Source organism: Peromyscus eremicus, chromosome 3 (genome assembly GCF_949786415.1).
Source record: "Peromyscus eremicus chromosome 3, PerEre_H2_v1, whole genome shotgun sequence".
Lineage (NCBI taxonomy): Eukaryota > Metazoa > Chordata > Mammalia > Rodentia > Cricetidae > Peromyscus > Peromyscus eremicus.
Window position 1 is genome coordinate 54,598,889 of NC_081418.1, and position 23,780 is coordinate 54,622,668.

Here is a 23,780-nt window from a genome sequence, read left to right on the forward strand (position 1 = left end):
TCACTGACCAGCTGGTCCAGCCAAAACAACAAGCTCCAGTTTGAATAAGATACCTTGTCTTTAAAAATAAAAAGGTAGGGAGCAGTACCTGAAGTGGATGGCCAGCCTCCACCTTGCACACACGCACGCGCACACACACACACACACACACACGCACTGTGTGTGTGTGTGTGTGTGTGTGTGTGTGTGTGTGCATTTTATTTATCTGTGGACTGAATTGATTATTTGCACATATTGGCTACTATGAACAGTTCTGTAATAAATATGAAGTAGCAGATCTCTGGTTAAGACAGAGATTTTAGTTCCTCTGGTGAGGTGGTTACATTATTTGGCATTTTGTCACCTGAGGTTCCTGGCCCAGTTTCACAGACTATCACTTGGCTATGGTTTACTACTCCTGACTCACTGCTCATCTTTAAGGTCATGGGAGTTTGTGTAAGCTCTATTGTCGTTTCCTCTCCTAACTTTCTGATGTATTTCTTCCCCACGAAGGACTACTCAAGTCAAGAATCCTGTGTGCATATGCATCCTTCAGGCCTGTTAGGGCAAGGGACTGGAAAAGAAGAGCCAAGAAGCAGATTTTCTCCTTGAGAAGTGTTTGGGTACTGGACAGATCTTAGTTGCACTAGGAAGATTAATTGTCAGAAAGTGACATTCCATACCCTTCTCAGATATTAGCCAGGGAGCTTGCTTCTATGTAATATAATTCCTGAGCCGGTTCAGCCTTTAAATGATTGACCCTCTCATTCACAGGCATTGTTAAATTCTTCCCCAGGGCTGAGATGTAAAACTTTCCCATGTTTACTCCACTGTTTATGCTTCCCTGGTGGAAGACAAACATTATAAGTCCCTTCCTTGATGCAGGGAAATATAAAATCAGAAATATGATTCTTCCTTTAAAAAAGAATCAGCTCTAATTGAAGAGTAGCGAGGCGATTTCCTGGAGGTAAAATACAGAGTACTTGTCTATTCTGTTTCTGTTTTATAAATCCCTTTTGTGTGCTTATAAAAAAAAAAACCTAAAATCTTAACTTAGTAAAGTAGACAAAAATAAGGAAGAAAACACCTTTGCTTGAATATCTAATGATATTTGAAATAAATTTCACAAATTAGCCTGAACTTGAGGATGCTCTGCTCTCGGGATGGTGATGATCCGTTGGTTGTACTTATTAGCTCTCTGCTGTGTTCAGGACAAAGAGGAAAGTGTGCCCTTTCATCATTTTGTCAACCAAAATGTAACATCTGACATAGTGTTTGTGTCACAGTCTATGACGTGCACTTCAGATATCTCCAGACAATACTAGACCATAATAATCGATGGGATGGTAAGTTTGCAATTATTGACATTGATGGTTAAATGTTACACTGTATTTTAATCCTTACTGCATTCCAAGGTCAAGGACTTTATTATGAATGCATATAAAAAGCATTGGTAAAATTCTCAGTATTTGGGAGAAACTTGAGGTCCAGTTTTCCAGGCACAGCTCTTTAAAATAGATTGAAATGCTTCCAATCCTCTTCCCATTCCTGATGCATTAACCCAATTTGTCCTTGCCACTGCCTTGTTTCTTTGGTGGCAGGGAGTGAACCCAGGGCCTTGCACATGCAAGGCAAGCACTCTGTCATTGAGCCATATTTCCATTCTCTTTTTTTTTTTCGTAAACATACATTCACTTCCAGGTCATCCAAAATTTGTGTACCTCTGTCATGCTGAAATTATCCAAGTCAAGGAGGTAGCTGTTACCAAAATGTTCAAGATCGCAGCTAGCTACAGAAAGCTTAAAACTGTCAATAGGACATAAATACTTTTTCAATTGAGAGTTTTGAAGTGTCTTCTACCCCTCCCTCAGACCCAAATCACATCAATGAAGTGTCAATTTTATTCAAAGGGTGTAGCTTATTGGTTTCACATCCCCCTGCTTGACGTAGATTGCATCTGTCCATTGAGAAGCCAAGCTCTCAATAGCCCCAAGTGTCTCTCTAGCAGCCCCCTTTACACTTCTCTCTCCTACACACACTACAGAGAGCAAGCAACTTCTTTTCAAGTCTTTTTCCTTCTCCTTGTTCTGTGGAGCATTTTGCTCTGGGAAATATGCTTTGAAGGTTGTGTGCTTTTGTCTGGCACCCACATTGATTTGGGGCCACAGAACTTTTGAAACATGCTTTCCCCAAATAGAATTCAGAATCGGTGGGAGTTTCTTAAAAGGTGTACATTGGGAATCTTATGGTTTTACTCTGACTAAAATATGATTAATTGTTTTGAGAGAGAATGGCAGTGCCCTAAATACACCTAAGTGTACCTGATTCAGGCAAACTCTGTTGTATTTAAAAGAGAATTTTTTTCTCCTACCTCGTTAGATTGCTTAAGGGTTTAAATGTGGAAATATGCTGCATTAGTTAGCAAGACCTTCCATATATGGAAAAAGAGAGTTCAAGCCTTGAAAGGCTTCAAATACAATAAGAAATATCCATACACCAAGCCTAGGAGCTGCATTGAACAGAGGACTTCTTAGCTACAGAATAGGTACAACTAGTAGTGAAATAGTGGTACCCAATCTGGGCTAGGGATGCTGCAACCCTTCTGTGTTTAAATACTCAATGAGAAAACCAGTTTCTGCATGCTGAATATTGTCTCTGTCTAAAAGAGGGCCTTAAAAGCAAGAACTGAAATATATACATCCATAAACATATACATGTGTCTATATGTGTATACACACATATATGTGTCTGTGTGTATACACATATATATACACACATATATTCATGTATATATGTGTTTTTGTGGGTATACATAATTATATGTGTACATATACATATATATGTGTGTGTATGCATTTTTAAGAATGCTTATAAAACCTAGCTTTACCTATGGCTTTTTAAACATTCTAGTGTTACTTCCAGCCTCCCTGCTCTGAATCTGCACCTCCTTCCCAACTTTCACTAGGTTAATTTCCCCACCATTTTTCTTATTTTCTCTTCACAGCATCTATGTTCTACTCATATATGAAATTATTAAAAAATAAAACCTGTAATATAAGTAAATAAATAAATATTTTTTAAAAATCACTTTTTCAAATTGAGTCCATGTGATGAACATGTTCATTCAGAAACTAGTCCTGTCTAGGTCCTATAGTACTGACAGCCAATGAAATTAAAAATCACACCTAACTTTCACAGTCACTACCTCAAAAGAAAAACACATGTTGGATGCTTTTGGAATGCAAAAATGGTTCTTGCTACTTCAGTGCATAGAAGGTTTAATTTACATATCCACCATGGGGAAAAATATATGAAAGAATTAAAAACTAAAAAAAAAAGTTTTATACTGTCTTTCATGAGTCATTTGCCCTTTTACCCACAGTATGCTCTTCCTCATCCCCTATTAATATTACTCTCTCAGTCTCCTTTCTAAATTTGTAGAGATTATCCATACTTATCCCTGACTCTACATGATAAGCTATGTATGTCTATACATGAAGGTCTCCATATAAAAGAACATGTGGTTCATGGAAGATAAAAGGTCATAATCTAAAATAGGGATCCCAGTTTGACATCATGGGTTCCTGGGAGTTGAGCGAGTCTAGACGTCTATTCCAGGTACTAGGGAGCTGAAGAGGAGGAGTCTCGTGGGAATTTGGGGCTCTATGTAGTAAACCACTGAATGAAACAAAAACAAACATAGGTTGTTTCTATGTCCTTAAACATTCGTTCTCTGCTTTATTTCTTCAGTATATGTTTAAGCATGTAATTGCACTTAGATGCCATTAGGAGTTGGACAAGATAATGCTGTAGCTTTTCAGAGATGTTGTGACTTGAATGAGAAAGTCCCAGACAGGCTCATGCACTTGAACAGTTGCCTCCCAACTGGGAGTGCTCTTTGGGGAGGTTGTGAACCTTTAGAATGAAGAGCTTTGCTGGAGGAAGTACATCACTGGGGAAGGGCTTTGAGAAGTTGTAGCTTTGTTTAACTTCCAGTTCACTCTATGTGTCCTGAGTAATGTAATTAATTATGCAATTACATAATGTAATAACATGTAATTAACCAGCTTCCTGCTCCAGGCACCTGTTACAATGCCTTTTCCCCTATTATGGCCTAAGCCTCTGGAACAGTAATCTAAAATGAACTATTTCTTCCATATGTTGCTTTTGGTCATGGTGTTTTATCACTGCAATGGGACAGTAACTAATACAAATGTGTTTGGTGTATGTGTCTGACAACAGTTTGTTTTCAAGGAATCATCTCAAGCCATAGCTTTCACTCCAGAACAACATTTCTCATCTAGCATCTTGATATTCCTAGTGCTTTCAGATGTGGCCTGGGCGTTTTCTGGTTCTCTGTTTCTAAATCAATGGGTCACCTTGCTGTTTCCAGACACTCTTCATTAGGTAAGTGAATTTTGGTTATGGGAGAAAAATTTTTTGTTTTGCTAAGAATTTAAAAGTTTATAAAATAGTACACTGTTATTCTTATAGCATTAAGAGAATTTTTATAGTTTGTATAGTCTCCCGAAAATATATACAGAAATTGTAATTTTCCATTTCCCTTGTAAAATGGAAAAGAAAGAATCCACAAAAGACACTGGGGCTCTTGGCTTGAGGATTAACAGACAATATTAGATTATTCAGTACAAACTGGCTCTTAGTCCAGCTACAGGGTAAAAGCAGTCTTTGATGCTCAAAGCATAAGTGCAACAAAGCAAGTATTCATCCTCATAACAACAGGAGAAGAAACCAAATTTGACTTATTATAAAGATAACAATAGTGTTTAGCAGAAACTGAAGGAGGAAAGCATGTGTCTTCTATTTTACTTCATAATTCTTAAATTTATCTTGTGAAAATGTAGTAAACAGGCAAATCTGTGGCCATTATTTTAAAGGTCTTTTGGAGCAACAATTGTCTAAGGTCTGGGTCTTGTGTTGTAATTGGGATATTGGTTATCTTCAGGTGAAGGGGTTTTCTCTTGATCTAACTTGTTGATGTTTCTTGTGGCTGCTAAGGCATTAGTTGTTAAATGAATCAGATGTTGAACATCATGATAGCTGTTGAAATCACACTCTCAGAACCAGAAAGGAATCATTAAAATTTCTAGACCTTATCTAGAGGAGTAAATTTTTGAAATCACAGATTTCCAAATTGAGAAACCTGTGATGATCCTATATTCAATGCAGAGAAAACATTGGGCTTTGGTCAGTTGTTTCTTTTACAAAATAAACGTATGCTAGTAAGTGATCCATACTAGAAGAAACTCTCCCAGATCACTATTGCATGCTGAGTTATTGAATACTCTGGCAGAAAGGAGATGTCATAAGTATTTGATTCTAAATTCACTTTTCATTTTTAAATTCAGTTCTTAGGCTATATGATTTTAAAGATTTCTGCCTGTTTGTCTTTAAATAACTGCATGATTTTGTCTTCTTTGGCCAGAGTATAGCAAGTCCATGTAAGAGCGGAGTTGAGCATTTTAGTTCGGTTTCATTTACCTGTCTCTTAACGATTTTGTCAATGCTCATCTCTACAGCTTATGAATTTACATTTTGCATCTGCACATCAAAGTGCTCATTTAGTCATCCTGCTTCTTAGCAGGAAGGGCTGGGCATAACCACAAAATGTTCTCTCTGAGTGTGCACAATAGGATGGGCTCCTAGAGGATGGGTAAATGACTTCTGTCAAGAGGCACCATCTCACTGGAGGCCTAGCCTCTGACATGAAGTCATTAAGTAGATTATTCATTTTTCTTCTGTAAACATTCATCTCTGACTTTAATCTGCCAAATATTTTAGGACAAGTAATGATTGGTTCCTTTTTATCCTATACATCTTGTGATTTGTAAACGTATTGTATAATATGCCAGTGTTTGCAGTTATATGGGGAGTCTGACCCTGGCTATATCAGTGAGCAACCTCCTTCCTAGAACCTTGCTGAAGCTTTTGAGAAAAATGCTACTGATTCACTGCAGTGCATAAACAAGAGCTTTCCTTTTCCTCAGGGGAAATCAAGCAGCTCTGGATGGAGAGTTCCAGTTATCCAAGATAAGCCCAGAAATGCAAGCTGCTGGGACAGAGGTCATTCTGAGAAGAGAAAGGTGTTCAGTTCCAAAGCAACAGGAGACCAAAAAGAATGCCTCTGGAATAGCCAGGGGAAGTGGGTCAGTTCCAATGGGGCCGAGAACAGAAAAACAAGAACAAGGCCTGCCCTGCTGGGGAGCAGTCAGGAGGAAGCCTGCCCTGCTGAGCCTTGTTGGTCCACCCCAACTTCGTGACTAAAATACTAATATTTTTCTGATATGTGAGTCCTAGTTAATCATTCTCTCTTTGCTGCCCTTGTGCAGGTACTCTAAGGTCATCTTTTCTTCCATAATTCTCTGTATTCCTTAGTATAATCTCTTACTTGTAATACACACACATATTCACATACACATATATGCAAATGCACACCCATCCATCCATCCATCCATCCATCCAAATGCTTACACATATTTACACACACACACACACACACACACACACACATTTGTACACCCAATCAGATGATGATTTCTATTTGAGAGAGAAATAATGTCTTATAGATCTAATGATTTTTTTAACTTTTCCAAACTTTTGAATATTAATTATTAAAATATCAATTCTCATCACAATCAGTTACAGAACAATTAAGATTCTCATTGAGTACAAAACAAAGACAAAAGGAATTGAAAAACAGGAGAGGAGGAAATATGAGGACATGAGAGGATGTAACTGACAGCAAATGAGTTTACCTGATTAATGAGGTAAGGGTCTTAGCTGTGTAAGGAGAAAGAAGGGGCAAACTACAGGAGAGGGGGACTTTGCAGGCATGCTTCTCTGATCATGTGGGCAGGGCTATTTAAGTTCCCATGGAAATTCTACTCACCGATTATTTTTTTCTCTGCCCTTGAGCTGTTTTCTTTTGAGTATTTTCTGTAAGTAAGGTTTTGTCTTGCATCCTCAGTCATTACTGAGGGATTCCTCGTGGTACTCTGGGCTTCTGGTACACATTGAGATAAAAGTTCTAAAGTAGCCTCAGTTGAGGAAATGCCTGTATAAGATTTGGCTGTAGACAAGCCTATAGGGCATCTTCTTAATTAGTGATTGTTGGGGGAGGGCCCAGACTATGGTGGGTGGTGGTATCCCTGGGCTTGTGGTCCTGAGTTCTATAGGCAATCAGGCTGAGCAAGCCATGTGAGCAAGCCCATGAGCAGCACCCCTCCATGGCCTCTGTATCAGCTCCTGCCTCCAGGTTTCTGTCCTGTTTGAGTTCCTGTCCTGACTTCCTTTAATGATTAACAATGATGTGGAAGTGTAAGTCAAATAAACTCTATCCACCACCCCCCCAACCTGCATTTGGCCAGGGTGTTTTGTCACAGAAATAGAAACCCTAACTAAGACAGTGAGCTATATTCTTTACACAGCTGTTCACAGAACTGCAGAGGGTTAGGAGTTTAACCAAGGCAAGTAAGACAACTATGTAAGCTCTATCCCAATAAAGTTGAGCATAGCTGTCGCAGAGTTAAATTCTTGCTGCTTTAGTAGGTGGCTACAGGCACTTCAGTCAACCTCAGCATTATTTAGTCAACCTGCATGTTATTAATGTCTAGAGGGTTCAGGGTGAAGTTAGGTTTTTACCTAGCACCACTGCAAAAACAAAAACATAAATATCTATGAATTCTAAAATTAAATTAAATGGTGTGAGGTTGAAAATGTATCCCAAATTTAATTTAGATTTTGCAAATGCTTCACACAGAGCTGCTCCTCTCCATTGGAAAACAATTTTTTCATGGGATCAGATGTGAGTTCTAAGATTTAGTATTTCTGGGTGTAAAATGTGTTTTAGTGGTGCTAGCCTGCTTGGGAATTGTAAAACCCATAGTTATCAGTCTCAGACTAACTCTAAGCAGAAAGGAGTTGTTCTTGTAGCAAAACAAATATGGAGTAAGCTAAATTTTAGCTCAATGGAGGACAACACCTTTTTTAGGCCCAGGTTTACCCTTGTTCACAAGAGCTGTCATTCACTGATTAAGGAAGTGGCTATCTGGTTTCCAGGTATAGATGGCATGTGGGAAAGGAGAACATATCTATCCATTCCATAGCCTCTCTAGTTATTAAGGCAGAGACTGTGTTTATCTGGTTTCCTTTTGTCCTACTGCCTTTGAAGAACAGTGTTCCCCTCTCCAAATGTTCTACCACAAACAGGGATAATTGAAGGCATGGAGAGTGTCAAATCTTATATCATTTCACAAATCGTGACCACAGTTTTTGCATTTAGAGGTACTAAGTCAAAACTGTTATGAAATGCCTTTCTTCTTCACAAATTCAGATAGTAGATTTATTATCACTATAGCTTTTAGTAACCTTAGCATAGCTTTTGGTTGGTTGAAATTCTCTTGTATTTAGAGGCCACTTTTAGTAAAACACAAGTCATCGTGAAGCCATGAGAGGTTGAGCTTATAACTGAGGGTGGGTATACTGTAACTAATTGGTGGATAGTATGTGCAGCAAGGAGACACTGGACAGAGGGTTTGAGTCACACTCTAGGTAGAGTGGAAAGAGGTGGCACAAGATTTCATCTGACGAGTTAGAACATCACACTATTAAGTTTACTTTATTTCTGGAATTACCATTTAATATTTTTGGATTACAGTTTGACTATGAGTAACTGAATCCAGAAAGTAAAACCAGATAAGCAGGGACTGTATTTGATGAGTGCTCAATTCTCAATAAAGAATGAATTAATGAATGAAGACCTTGTGCAAGGTACTATCTTAGCTGTTTTTGCATATATAATTTTATTAACCCTCCATTTGACACCGTTGGCATAACTGTTATCCACATCCAAAGACAAAGAAACTTAGAGCAAACTTTACTCATTATTCCAGGGTTGAGTAACTAATGCAGTGCAGAGGTGGAATTTTAATGTAGTTATTTTTAATTTGACTTCCATACATTTGTCAACTTATTTAACTAGTACAGACAGCAGGAGACAAGGAAGAGTGAACCTAAGGAGTGTTTGCTTGTGAATTTGGTTATATATTGAAGATGTTTGGGTTTAAGGTTGATCATTTAAAGCAAAGTTAATTATTTTGCTATGGAAAACGAGAGAGAGCTAAGTTATACATTTGGGCAATTTTCATTGAAACATTGGAAGTTTGGAGTTTTGATATTATTACATAAATCCAATAATGTCTTTCAAAACATGGCAGACTTCCCAAAGTCATGCAGTTATTATTCTGAAAGACTTTGCCAGTTTATATCATGAATGATATGTTTGTATTCATGATCAAGTTAACTCCAGTGGTGTGTCTTTTCCCCATTTGCTCTAACTTCTGAATGACCATGCACAATTTTGAGAACCAGCATGCTAAAATATCTAGTTTCTAGGTTAAAGATAATATATTTCTACATTGCTTATGTTCTAGCTTCCTGGGTAGAATATCCCCTTATGTTTCATGGAGAGAGTCTTAAGATGCAATGTAAGGTTAGTTTTAAGTGCTATAGGTGAGCCTTGGATTTGACAGATTTATTTTTTACAAACTATTGCATTATTTTACAATACTATACACTGATATACTTAGACCCCTTCAAGCAGAACTCTGAATTTAGGCTCCCTGTATCATCTGAAAAACAAGAATTTTAAGTTATGCTGGTGATGCCTGACAGCCGACAGCTCTGTTTTGTCAGTGTTCCCAATTTCCCACTCTGTCATTTGAAGATTTTATTATACTTACCCTGATTCATTTAGGGAAAAAATAGAATGATAAGTAAAAAAAATAATAAGCGTAGGTTTCATAAACTTCAAAAATCAAGACAAAGATTGAAATAATTGGCTATGTAAAAAGTGGTGATTTTTTTTTTACTTCAGTTGAGTATTCAGCTAATTGTGTGCTCGATTAGAAGGGAAAAGAGCAAAGTTAAAGAGTATGTATAAAAATCTGGAAATAGAACACTCCAAACTGAGTCTTAAAATTCTACTGTAGTTTGGAAGTTTCATATGGATCTAGATTTGTCTCCAAGGTCTAAAATTTTCATTTCACTTTAGTAATTAGAGTGTTTTTTTCTTATTTTGGGCAGAAATAATAACTGAAAATAGAGGCTATCTGTGCTGAATTGTGGGTTACCCATTTAAATTTCCCATTCTGGTCAGGGTTTGGTAATTAGTAAGGAAGGAATCCCCTCAGATCACAGTATACTCAGTAGGAGTAGTCTACTCATGGTCATTCTGCAGTTCTCTTCCCTTTATATCTTGGTTCCTATATGTTCCAGGTGCACTTGTAGGAGTTCTTCAAAATTAGCTGAATTTCAGTGACAGAATGTTTTTCATTTTTTTGAGAATTATACATATGTATATACATGTATATATAATTATTTACATTATTTCCAGCCCTCCTTTTACTCCCACCAGCTCCTCCTGTGTCCTCTCTCCTACAACTCCCCAAACAGCTGAGTATTTAGTGGTCTTTGTACACACATGAATTTAGATCTGATTAGTTGAGATATAGTAACAGAACATTTTTAAAAGTTCAGTTGTCAGAATTCAGTTATTTTTTGAAAAATTTGTAATAATTTTGCCTCATTAGTCATCACTTAGTCAAGTTCAAGATACTGCATATGGTTCTGCTTGGTTCAAGGCCAGGGGTCTCTCCATCTCAGATATTTTCATATAACCCACTCATTTACAGTAAACTGGAACAAACTTCTGTAGTTTCAGCTTGGCTCTAGGTCATTCTTCATATTTTCTAGAAAAATATTTATAAATATTTTTCCATTGTGATACTAGTCTACTCAAAATAGCTCAACCAATTCTACATCTCAAGGTCTGGACTTTAATACACCCCATCAGTTCCTCCCTCCCCATTTCTTCCTCATGAGCCTCATTTTTCATTATTTTTTTTACTTTGATTCATTAATGAAATCAAATCCATCTTCTTGGCATATCCACATAATGTTCCCTTTAACACTCAGAGGAAGGAGAGAGAAGACAAGGGCATTAAAGAAGAGAGCAGGGGGGTGAAGAGGAAGGACAGATGTCAACAGAGGAAGCATGAGAGATGGGAGGGTACCTGAAGGAGAATGGACCAGAGGACACAGAAGGCTTGGGTATTCCATGTGTCTTTGTGTGAATCCAAAGTCATTATCTTTCCAACATGGAGATGACTGGGTGCTATGCACAGCTTCATAAGCAACCCAGGTGAGAGGACTTTTTCCACCTAGGGGCACTCTGTCTGTCTATCTGTCTGTCTGTCTGTCTCTCCTTAGTGGAGCCTAAGTGAGATTCATTTTTGTACTGTTCCCAAGGGAAAGGTGAACTTTTGTCTCTTAGTGAGGAGATGCTTCCTGTAGACAGCAGATTCTCCCTTGTACACCAGTTCCTCATCTCCCAGAGTCAACACTATCTTCCTGAATGCCTAGGAATTTTAGGATCTACCTTCCTCTCCTCTCCACTGCCTGGAGCATGTTGGCTTAGAGTGTATGGAAGTTACTCCTCTTTCTATGAAAGCTCTCTACTGCCCATTAAGTCCAGAGGCAATGTGCCCTTCTCACTGAACACTATCAGGCACAACTCTTCAGATGTGCAAATTGAATAAGCTGAACTTGATAGCATTGCTGGTGAAGAAGCAGAGGAAAAAACCACATAGAATATTTAATTTTATAACAGTGCTGTGGATCAGCTAAAATTAGGAACAGCACTTCCTCCTTTGGTGACTAAACTCCTCATTTTAAACTCACCTTAAATTCACATAGTTGGATCTCAATTAAAGATACTAAAATTAAATCCATATATTTTATCTATCATCTCTGTCATCTATGTATCATCTAATCTATCTATGTATCATCTACCTATTTATATATTTATCTATATCTATCATTTATGTGTTTGCAAAATTGACACCCACAATACCCTTCTAAACTTATAAATCTGCAATTACGAGATCATTTATGAATTTCCAAAAGTCTGTGAATAAATACAAAGGTGTTATGTCTTTGCAGGCAGAATTCAGTAGTTACATGTAACTTTTTCAGGAGTCCCTCCTTGCATTTTGAATATTAGTTTCTTATAGGGGACAGGTCTGAGGAAAAAGAAATTGTCCCTGTGATGTGCCAGGTTCACATCAATTTTTCTGAGTCTCAAGAGAAATTTTTTTTTTCCTGTCAGAATACGAGCAAGTAATAACCCCAAAGATTTTCTTCTGACAGCCCCTGGAGCTGAAGAATCTTGTCACAGACAGATTTGAACCACCTGAGGACGTCCACTCATGATGTGCTGCACTTACTTATGCAGGCATCTTCAGGAAGGGCTATGGAGAAGAAGCCCAGGCTGCACCAGAGGGCTTATATTAGCATTTATTTATTCCTGTAAATGATTAATTGTATCCAAATGCAAATACTGGGTAAGAACAGTGAAGTAACTATTTATTGTGTCCTTGTAGACTTGCTTGATGTTTGTAAGGAAATGCATTGAAAAAACAAACCGACTAATGAGTTTTATTTTAGTACAGAGCACACTTACCAAATATTAGTTCCCGTTTTCCTTTATTTAGGTGAACAATGAAGGGGGGAGATAATTTTACATATTGTGGTTCAACAATGAGCATGGTGGCTAACATTTCCTTACCATACAGAGTCATTTTGACATAGGTGTGAAGAAAAAAGACTTGGAGATCAAAGGAGGAAAATAAGAAAAATGAAGATGAGTGTCAGGCTTTGGGGTGCTAGATAGCATGGAATACAGATTCTAATGTCAGTATTCACCAGTAAGAGAACAGGGACCCTGAGATAGCATGGAATACAGATTCTAATGTCAGTATCCACCAGTAAGAGAGCAGGGACCCTGAGATAGCATGGAATACAGATTCTAATGTCAGTATTCACCAGTAAGAGAGCAGGGACCCTGAGATAGCAACTGGCATGTGTGATGGAGCAGAGACTTGGAAGGTGAAACAAAGCCAGCCAGCGTGAGGCTCAGTAAAAGAGACATGCGACTCAGTACAGAACTCCCTTTAGAGGAATCTTTTGTTGGAGAAGGGTGGGGCTACCTACCTGTGACAGTCAGGATGCTGATGAAGGTAGTGAGTACGCAGAGAAGTTATTCTGATCCAAGAGCTGGGATCCTGTCTGCAGGTACTCATGACTCAGTCAGCATGTAGACCGTATGATGTTTTCTCACAGACTGAAACTCAATTATTCCAACTTTTCCCAACCATATGCTTTACTTGAGTTTACAAACATCCTTCTTTAAAACACCAGTTAACATTGACATTGGCTAAATTATACATTACCTAAACAGATCTATGTATTCAAAGCTCTGGCAAAACACCAGTGGCATTTTTTAGGAAAATAGAAAAATTAAAAACAGGTTTTTTTCTTCCATTCTAAAACCTGTATGGAGCCACCAAACCTCTTTGCTTTCTAAAGCATTCTTGAATAAAATTAACAAAGCAGAAAGCAGCTTCTACCTGGTTTCTAATCAATCACAAAGTTGTAATCAAAACACCATTGTATTGGCATAAAACAGATTCACAGGTCAGGGAACAAACTATAGCGTCTGCTACAATACATGAATTTGTAGACAAGTGACATTTGACCAGTGTGATATGAACACGCATTGCAAAAAAAGGACAGTTGGTGTAAAAATTCATCCTGGGAACATTGGACATGCACATATAGAGGAATGAATCCAGACTCCTGTCTTCCACTGTTGAGAAAAACTGAAATAAGCTAAAGCCTTCAATATAAGACATTAAGCTATGACATGGAACTACTAGAGAAAGCCTACAGAAGAGTCTTTAGGACCCTAGGATAGGCAAAGAAGCAAGGAATCCAAAGGAAAATATATAAGGGGAATCTATCAACTGAAAAGCTTCTGCACAGAAAGGGAACCACAGCAGCCTACAAAAGAGGTGGGAGTGTTTGGAGATTATGTAACTGACAAGGGGTTAATATTCAGGTACATAAGCAAATCAAGACTCAAAGAAGTCTCTTTTCCTTTCTGCTCCTTCCTTCCATCTGTCATCTGTCTTCTTCTCTCCCTCTCTCTCTCTCTCCCCTTCCCTTCCCTTCCCTTCCCTTCCCTTCCCTTCCCTTCCCTTCTCTCTCTCTCTCTCTCTCTCTCTCTCTCTCTCCCTCTCCCCCCCAATAAAGCTATAAAAAGATAACTATGGCTTGTGATTCTTCCAACCAGCACTCTCCTCCACCAGCATGGCCGCTGCAGGTGGCGGCCAGCCACGAGGAGGAGCAGTGCCATTTAACCAACATTGGTGCCAAAACCCAGGATAGACCACCGAGGACCTGCTTGACTGCTGCCGCTTGCCGCCTCCTCCCCCATCCAGTGAGACCACGAGATTGCGAGCACGCGTCCCTCACCTCCGCTGGACCCCCACACAGCTACCACTACTGATACCGCCATGATTCTTCACAGTGAGTCTGCCATTCTTGCGGCTGTAGTCTGAGTTATATTCTTTGCGATGGACACCCCGGGGGTTGTCCTCGGGCTGTGCTGACAATGGCAGGCATATTTTCGCTCTTGATGAGGGGGTCAATGCTGTCTCGGGTCTACCTGGTGGACCAACTGTGTAGTGCAGCCGCAACCCTTCCCATTCCTTGATGAAGAGGATGACGAACTTGAGCTGATTCTTAGATCTCTCTTCACTCTCAGGGACTCCCGACATTGGAGTCTGATCCCGGTTTGTTATTTTAATTTTTTATTTTTCTCTTGGCTACAGCCATGAGACAAAGATATGATACATTTACCACCTACATTGGCGGATAGGGGCGGGCACCGGTAAACCTGGTGACATAACAGTGTAAACATGGCCACATAACAGAGTTGTGGGAACTTCTGCCAGCGAACAGGCAAATAAGAGTTACTTTATCTCCAAGCTTTCTGCTAAAGCTCTAAACCCTTCTCCTTCCCCACTTCTGTGTCTGCCACATGCAACCTTTTCTGTCTGACTACCGCCAGCAGTGGGCGGGCTCAAATGGGCGGGCTTGGGCAGTTTCTACGACTTGCCCTAACTCACCTTAACTCTACTCATTCATTCTCACGTGCATACAGACAAGACCTTGAACTTTGCCTTGTCCCTAATTCCAAAAAAAATAAGTTCTCATGCACCACAACCTTTTCTCTTCCCAGTTCCCTGTTCTAACTCACTGTTCAGCCAATGATAAGGACCACCACAGAACCGGAGGCCAGAGATCATCAGCATCTTGTCAAACAGAAAGTTCCCAGCCATAGCCAAGAGGGATACATGTCTCCAGAACAAACAGATGACAGACAGCATCCCACAACACCTGTCTACCTCGGAAATCTCCCCCAAGAGCCAACCGACATCCAATTGTCAGCTGGAAGCAGTTTTTGAGAGGAACAACGCCTCTATTCCCATCTACCTGCTTTTTTATAATAAGTGAAAGTCTGGGATGTAAGGATTCTGTCCTTAATTACGTCATTAGCCTGCGATGGGGTCCCAGCCTAAAAAGTGGGTGGGCCCTCTGTGCCTCCCTCTCTTTTCCTTTCCGCTCCTTCCTTCCGTCTGTCTTCTTCTCTCCCTCTCTCTCTCCCCCGTTCCCTTTCCTCTCTCTCTCTCTCTCTCTCTCTCTCTCTCTCTCTCTCTCTCTCTCTCTCTCTCCCTCTCCCTCTCTCCCTCTCTCCCTCTCCCCCCAATAAAGCTCTAAAAAGGTAAAAAAAGACTCAAAGAAAAATCTAAGACAGAAGAAAAATAGAAACACGACTAAAATTGATTGAAATAATTTTTTCCAAAGAAGATGTACTCATAGTCATAGTCAGTGGATACATTGGAAAGGCAATAGAAAACCACAATGAGAATATATATATATATATATATATATATATATATATATATATATATGTGTGTGTGTGTGTGTGTGTGTTTGTGTGTATATGTGTGTGTGTTGAGGGTGTGTGGAAATAGGAGTACTGCAAACTGATGTTGGAGTGTAAAATAGAGCCACTGGGAAAATATTGTGGAGATTTAATAAACTACAACACAGAACTACCATAAGCTCATAACCAAGAATCCCAGTGCTGGCTGTGTGTGCCCCCCCACTATTAAAGTCACTATGTCAAAAAGACATCCTCACTCCCATGTTTATTGCACAATAGTTAAGAAATGGAAACTATCAAGGTGCCTGCATACTATTAAGCTGTCAGACAAATGAAGTCTTCTCATTTAAAACAACTTTGTATTAGATACTTTCATTTGCTGTCACAAATGAGAAATCAAAGGAGGAAGGATTTCTTTTGGGTTATGGGTATGAGAGGTTTCAGTCCTGTCTGAAATTGATTCAGTATTCTGGGCCCAAGGCAAGGCAGTATATTGTGGCAGAAGTCTGTGCTAGAGCAAAGATTTTTTAAATCATTGGGACCAAGTAGGAGAGAGAGAGAGAGAGAGAGAGAGAGAGAGAGAGAGAGAGAGAGAGAGAGGAGAGAGGAGAGACAGGGAGGGAGGAAGGGAGGGACGGAGAAAGGAAGGAAGATGAGAAGGGAGAGGGGAGGAGGGAGAGAGGAGTACAAACAGAAGATGAGAAATGAGAGAGAGAGAGAGTACACACTTAGAGTAATGTATAGAAGTTGTGGAAACTTCTTGCTCAGTAACATATATTCTCCAATCAGATACTGCCTCCCAGAGCTTCTGTCACATCCCAGTGATGCCTCCAATTATGACTCATCAATGGATCCATGCACTCCAGTGACTCAGTCAACTGAGGACTAAGCCTTCACCACATGAGACGTTTTAGGAGACACTTCATTTTTATATTAGGATTCTCTAGAGGAGCATAAGTGATAGAGTGAATATGTGCTAAGAGTATTTATGAGATTGGTTTACATGATATAGTCTGGGTAGTCAAAAAATGACTGTGTTCACACTGGCAAGACTGGGAAGCCAACAGTTGCTCAGTTCACAAGGTTAGATACCTCTGAAGTTTCAGTATGGTGCTTAAGGCATGAGGCTTCATGGAGGGCCAGTGATTCCCTAGTCAATATTAAAATCCTGGAGTTTTAATGTCAATGAAGGGTGCAGTAGTTTCAACAGCAGCAGAGCAGCAACCTAATAGATTTACTCACCAAGAAGCAGCGAAGGAGAGCAGGCAAGGAAGAAAAAAGCAAAAGCTTTTCCTTCAAACATCTTTCTTCCTGGGCTGCAGCTGGAAGGTACTTTTCCCTCAGTTAATCAGTTTAGGAAAGAGACTTATAGATATCCCCAGGAGCATGTCTCTTAATTGATTAAGATCCTACGGGGTTGACAAATAAAACTAACCCTTCTAACTCCAACCATAGCTCGAACTTAGAGAAGATACTATGTTAAGTAAAATAAGCCAGGTACATAATGATAAATACTATATTGTTTCCTATGTGAAATGTGGAAGTGTTGGTATAGTAGAAGTAGGGGATAGAACAATGTCTACTAGATGCTGGGGAGAGTAGAAATAGGGAGAGAAGGGAAGATGTTAGCAATGGCAATAAAGTTATATTTAGGGAGAATTATGAATGTCTGGTGTGCTACAGCATAGTAGGGCTATTATACATAATACTTGCTATATAGTTTTGAAAACTGGAAGGATTTAGAATGTTTTCATGGTCTAGTAATGCAAAAGGACAAAAATCTGCTTAATTTGATTTAAATGTTATGGAATATATGCATGGCATTGAAATGTCACACAACACACCATTATTATATGTCGCCAGAAATTTCTCCAGTCCTGCCTTGCTCAGCAATCTGGACGAATCTCTCCCATCCACAGTCCTGCAGCCACTTGTAAAACTTATATTAATTACAAATTGTATGGCCTATGGCTTCAGCTTCTTGCTTGCTACCTCTTTCATCTTAAAATTAACACATTTCTATAAATCTATATGTTGTCACGTGGCCGTGGTGTTACTGGTCTGCTGACATCTTGTTGCTCTTTTGGCGGCGGGCTCCGATCTCTCTGACTCTACCCTTCTCTTTGTATCTCTGCTTGGATTTCCTGCCTGGCTGTAAGCTTTCTTCCTATAGGCCAAAAGAGCTTTATTTGTTATCCAGTGGGAGCCACACATATTCACAGCGTCTAGAAAGACATCCCACAGCAATTATATATGTCTAATTTTTATATTTTTTAATTTATTACTTTTATCTTATTTGTATGAGTGTTTTTCCTGCATGTTTGTAACTGCACTATGTACATGCAGTGCCAGTGATGCACAAGAGAGCCTCAGATCTCCTGGAGCGGAGTTAAAGACAGTTGTGAACAGTCATACTGGGAGCTAAACCTGGGTCTCTTAGCAAGAGGTGCTCTTAACTGCAGACACAAACACCTTTCTCACATATCCATATTTTAAAAGGTAATTCTAACTTACATGAGAAAGCCTTAAAAAATCTTCCTTTGCACTCCTGCTTTAACTACGCTATTATCGAATTTACGACCTTGCTTCAAACGCCTGTATGCCTTGACAAACTCCATAGGCAACTGTTTTCCTGTATTGAACATGAGGTGGTATAATCTGGTGAGCTGTGAAAACAGAGAAATACACTAGGTTAGCTACACATTTGCCTGACCTTCAAGACTGACACTCCTGGCTCTCTTCGTGTGTGTCACAGAATACAATATACTGCCAAGAGCATCTATCTGGGGTGATAACATTTGGCGTTTACCTCCATATTGTGGGAGAGAGTACCAAGTGACAACAAGGTGGGTTGTTCAGTTGCCAAATATGTTTCTCCTGTGAGCAGGGTAGTGAGAAGTATGTCTGTCTCATCCTGATGGTCAAGGTCATCTTTCCAAATCAAGATAACAGTACTTGTCCAACTTGCTAGTATCTTGACAAAAATAACCTAGAGTGTAGTGGCATTCATTCCACAGATTGCAGAAGAGCTTTCCATGGCAGGACCTTTCCTTTTTGGAGGCCAGTATTTCTAAAATCGTAGCATACATATTTCAGCACCAATGGTCTAAGTAATTTTATGGCAAGTACGTCAAAGGGGGTTTTATTTCTAGTTTTACTCTTTAATTTTACATAATAAATTATATAACCTTAGTGGTTTCAAATGCTATTCTTTCCATTATGCAGGCCAGAGTCTGGCATGGCCAGAGTGTAAGATTGGCATTGGAAGTGAGACTAAATTCTAGACTGGGGAGTGTGGGAACACTCACTCTTAAGTTCTTCCTTTTTTCTTTATTAACAGAATGCATCTTTTGTAGCTGTATGACTGTGTTTCTAACTATGTTACTATCCAGAGGGTTTTAAGCTTATGGGTGCCATCTATGCCCCTTCACAAAAGCCTTTTCTGCTTTCAAGAAAGAACAACTGTACCACACATCTTTCTTGAGCTTGAGACCTTGGAGTTTTTCTGTCACCATCTGGAGAAGAGTTTCCACTTTCAAAGTGCTTATGAGTCTAGGCTAGGCCTCCTAGACTGTTGCCATTTTTTGGTTAAATATGTTGTTGCGTGACAAACCTTTCCTGGGGAGATGTAAGATGTGAGTCTCCTCACACCAGAAAGTGAGCCTGTGACAGACCAAAGTCACAACTGAACTAAAGTCAAACATGGTGAGTTGATGAGTTTTATTGGGGTTACTTACAGGAATATTGGTGAGAGGTTACTTACAGGAGCAAAAATGACTTGAATACGGATGCATCACTAAAGCCCACCCCAGCACATACAGTAGTTCACTAAAGTTGGCAACTTAAGGCACATGGAACAGCCACCAGGCAGCTCAGTAGGTTGGAGAATGTCTTTTCTAGGTGGCTCTGCTGGTCTTTTTTTCCCCTAGGCATTTTGGCAGCCCTCTGCTTCTCACAGGTGGCTGGGCTTGACTGGGAGTGACTCTTAGGAATCTCTATTGATTGTATACTCTCAAGAAGTTAGGGACCTAGTGAATCTGGTCAGTTTCAGGGACTTCTTGGAGGTATTTTTTGGTTATTTACTTCCTGTTTTAAGGAGCTTTCCAGCAGAATGGAGTGTTTCAACCTTGAAAGGAACTGCTGTGCAGCAGCTATATAATGTAGACTAATTTTAAGAGTGAAATCTATCATATTCTTAACCTGGAAATTATGCAGATTGTATGTCCTGGGATGGAGTGGGAAGGTAATTAAGGAGGCTGACTTAGACTTGGGGTATTATATAGTCATTGGCCTATAGATTCTTCCCATAACCTGAGAACAGATCTTATTCTTACAAAGCTGGGCTTTTGAATGGGCACATAACTCATACTTTTATTAGGATGCTCCATTGCTTCCACACTAGAAACTTCTGGGTAATATAAGCATAATCTCTGTATCATTTTGTGTTCTGTACCTATTTACATAATGTGGGTTATAATGTAGCCAACAGTACTACGGATGCCATGTGATAAGATCTGTACTGAGACAATTCTTGTCTAAATGAACCTTCATATCTTTCAGAATATATGGTACCCAGTGTATGGTAATCTTGGTTTAATATAAATATATGATTTTGAGATACAATACCATGTGGGGGACTCTGTTGTGTTGTGTAGCAGGAGTGGTTAGAACAGCTTTAATGTGTGAAGACTCATGCAGTTAGCCCAAACATAACTTCTATCTTTTCCACTGTGGCTGCTCCCTTCATAAGGCCTGTAGATCTTCATTTGGATGTCTGATGACAGAGGCTGACAGATGGCAACTGGTTGCATCTTTTGGTCCAACACATTTGTAGTGTCTTTTTGTTAGTTGATGATCCATGTTAGCTGATAATGATTGGCATAAAGCTCTCCATGTTCTGCTCAGTCTCATTTGTCTATTCACGCACCTGTGATTCTGACTTCTTGCCCTAAATTTTTCAATATTTTTCTTCCATATTCCTTTTCATACTCTCTCTCTCCTTCTCTCTCTCTCTCTCTCTCTCTCTCTCTCTCTCTCTCTCTCTCTCTCTCTCTCTATATATATATATATATATATATATATATATATATAAATTGTATCGGATAAACATATGAATACACACACACACACACACACACACACACACACACACAAACACATATGTCATTGGTCACCTCTAGTCCCCCACAAAGTGAATGAGCAGGTGCACAGCATCAACAACTCGTAGCCTTCCCACAGCACGGTCTGTCAATGTTGGTCCTGGGGACATGAGCACCCACATGCTTAAGTGATGCTTCTGTGAACCAAGCTTAGGTGCTTTATTTTATAGGGAAAAGACTGGCATAGCAAGCTACTACGTTCAAAGTCACTCCCAGGGGCAATGAAAGAGCTGGATGAGAACTGAGTCTCACAACTGTCATTCTGATGATCTTACTTCTCTACTTTAATCCTACTGATTGTCTTGTTTCTAAGACAGAAGAGAGAGTCAGATCCTGGTGGGGTCATATGTCCCTACTCTGAGAGGAGAGCCTTTGCTATTTTATCTACTTTAACAAAGAACAGTGCTTGCTTCTTGTTATAATGGAAAATTTGGTTGCTTTTGTGGCTCTGAAGTTTTAGGGCCACCTTTAGATTCAGTATTTGAGTGACATCCACCCTGAGATACCTATCTCATTTGTGGAGACCCATTTTTTTTTTCCAGTCAGAGCTCTGAGGTTGCCATAGTAGACATGTATTTGTTGAAGTTTAATTGTTTGGGGAGCTTGCCCACTCCAGTGATGTTTTTCACCTGGATATTTGCTTTTGTTGCTGTTTTACTACAAGAGATGAAGGGTCATTGACATGACACCAAGGATGCCTTTGGGATTTCACACTTATTTTTTTTTCTTACCAATCAATACATTCAGCTTTATAGAATTCTTTTTCAAATGTACCATTAATGCTTGATATTGGTCATGAACTCCATGGTCCTTAGAGTTACTATTCTTACATTTCTCAAATGTTGATATAACGTATATCAGCTACCGCATTTCCTTGCAATAGTATATCATGTCAGTTGACCAGTGGAGAAAATTTAGTAATTACAGTGATATCTTGTCTCTGGAGATAACTCCTGTATCTACCACCAGTGGTAGGATCTTTATTGCTTTCTGGATGACTGCGTGCTACACCTTCAGAAACATCTGTTAATATACACCATTCTTGACACAAATTGCCACAGTTCGGGTTGTCTGGGACCAGACGGTGACATGAAAAGCACTTATTGGGGAGTGCTCATGTTATCTATATGAGCAGAAGAGGAGGGAAAGAAAGGAGGCTTGGGCAGGGAGGGAATGTGACTAGTGATTCACCAAGACTTCAGCCACTTCATGAGAGTTTTAGAATCAAGATGGCACCTCTCGCTTGTTCAGAGGTGAGTTTAGGGAAATCGTTCTTACCAGAAAACTTCCTCACCTACCATTTGATCAAGCGATATGTACAGACACTCTTAGAAAAGGAGCAAGCTTGTAGAGAATGAAACCTTGTTTAGCCACAGGAGCCCCCCCCCCCAAGTCTAGTAGGCATGGGATAACTTCATCAGATAACTCACCAACATCAAGGAATGAGAGTTTCTCTTGCTTGAAGGATGACCTGGGTAGCATATTACAACTTCTAACTAATATGTGTACATTTCAGTACAGAAACTCCAGAAGAAAAGCACAGAGACTGTTTCCTCTTTATCTGTAGTTTGTTACATTTCTTATACCAGGACACTACCACATTTGCAAAAGATAACCTTTAACTTCAAATTTCATGTAATGGAGAAAATTAACATATCTTATAGTGCTGTGTTTTGTATTCAAAACTCCAAAAGCAAGCACAGATAATTGCAGAATGTTAAGAGAATTTATTTAGTTCCTTAAGTGCATTTGTTTAGAAATCATCCTGTTTATCTACATGACCAATAAAATAGAATAACTGGCTTATGTGGTTATAGATTACTAGGTTATTTTTCTTTTAAATCTCACAGACTTCTTTGATGCTTGTTCTCAGATCTCCTTGCTTTTACTCCATTGACTTTTCTTAGTTCTCTCGGCAACTTTCTCATGGTTTAAGAATTCTCCATCCCCAACCACCAAAGCAACCTGGTTCAGCTCTTGCCTGATCCCCAAACTCCAAAACATTTCACACAGATAGCTTTTGAATTCCACCTGAGCCAACATTTCCTGCTGCAAGTCTCTGTTGGATGATTGTAATAGCTCCTGATTGAAGTCCACTGCCAGTGGCTGAGTTTTATTTAACATGAGTTTTATGACAGTTAATTTATTGTACATTAGAGTGACTATTGATGATGGAAATTTCAGACGTCTATAGCTCAAACTTGACTACTAAAACTCCAAGTATTTGTATTCATGTTTGTACAATTGTTATAGCAATGGTTAGCCATCCCAATTGTCCTTTTCAGTTGTTTTCCACATTAAAAACAAAATATTCTTACATTTGTGCCAAGTATTATGGGCATTTAGCCCATGGTATATAATATACTATTTTATTAAGTGACTGCTACAAGTATGAACTTTTCAGAGGGAGTGTGATGTGATGATCTAAGTGAAGCCAGGTTTCAGAATCCTCTACTGTATATGTGTAAATCTAAAACCTCAAAAGTATTGCTCAAAATCATCCTATTTCCTAAAGAATGTGCTTATTACCACATTAGTAAGAGGAAAAAAGGAAAACAACTCCTCAGAAAAAATAGAGAAGTCAGACCTTATAAGTCTGCCCAATGGAACTGAATGCCTTATCTGATAGTCTCACAGAGTGTGATACAAGGCTGTAAGACAGTAATTGGGATCCCTTTCTGTTCCCAAATGGGCAGGAATTGCGGCAGAAATAGCACACCACAGGGAAAAAAGGCAGGAAGCAGACTGTGGCAAGGCTTTATTTGAGGAGT

The 23,780-nt window shown here is 39.3% G+C and overlaps 1 long non-coding RNA gene across 2 annotated transcripts in view; it reads left to right on the plus strand.

Moving 5' to 3' along the window:
* The window catches only part of LOC131906856 (uncharacterized), a 140,278-nt gene that overhangs the window by 98,498 nt on the left and 18,000 nt on the right, over nt 1–23,780 (plus strand). Inside the window, exon 4 of one of the 2 annotated variants that reach the window (XR_009378211.1) lies at nt 5,988–6,283. The exons of the other annotated variant lie outside the window; for it this stretch is intronic. This is a non-coding gene — a long non-coding RNA (uncharacterized LOC131906856). Of the gene's footprint in view, nt 1–5,987; nt 6,284–23,780 lie in introns of those variants that run through there. 2 annotated transcript variants of the gene reach the window in all.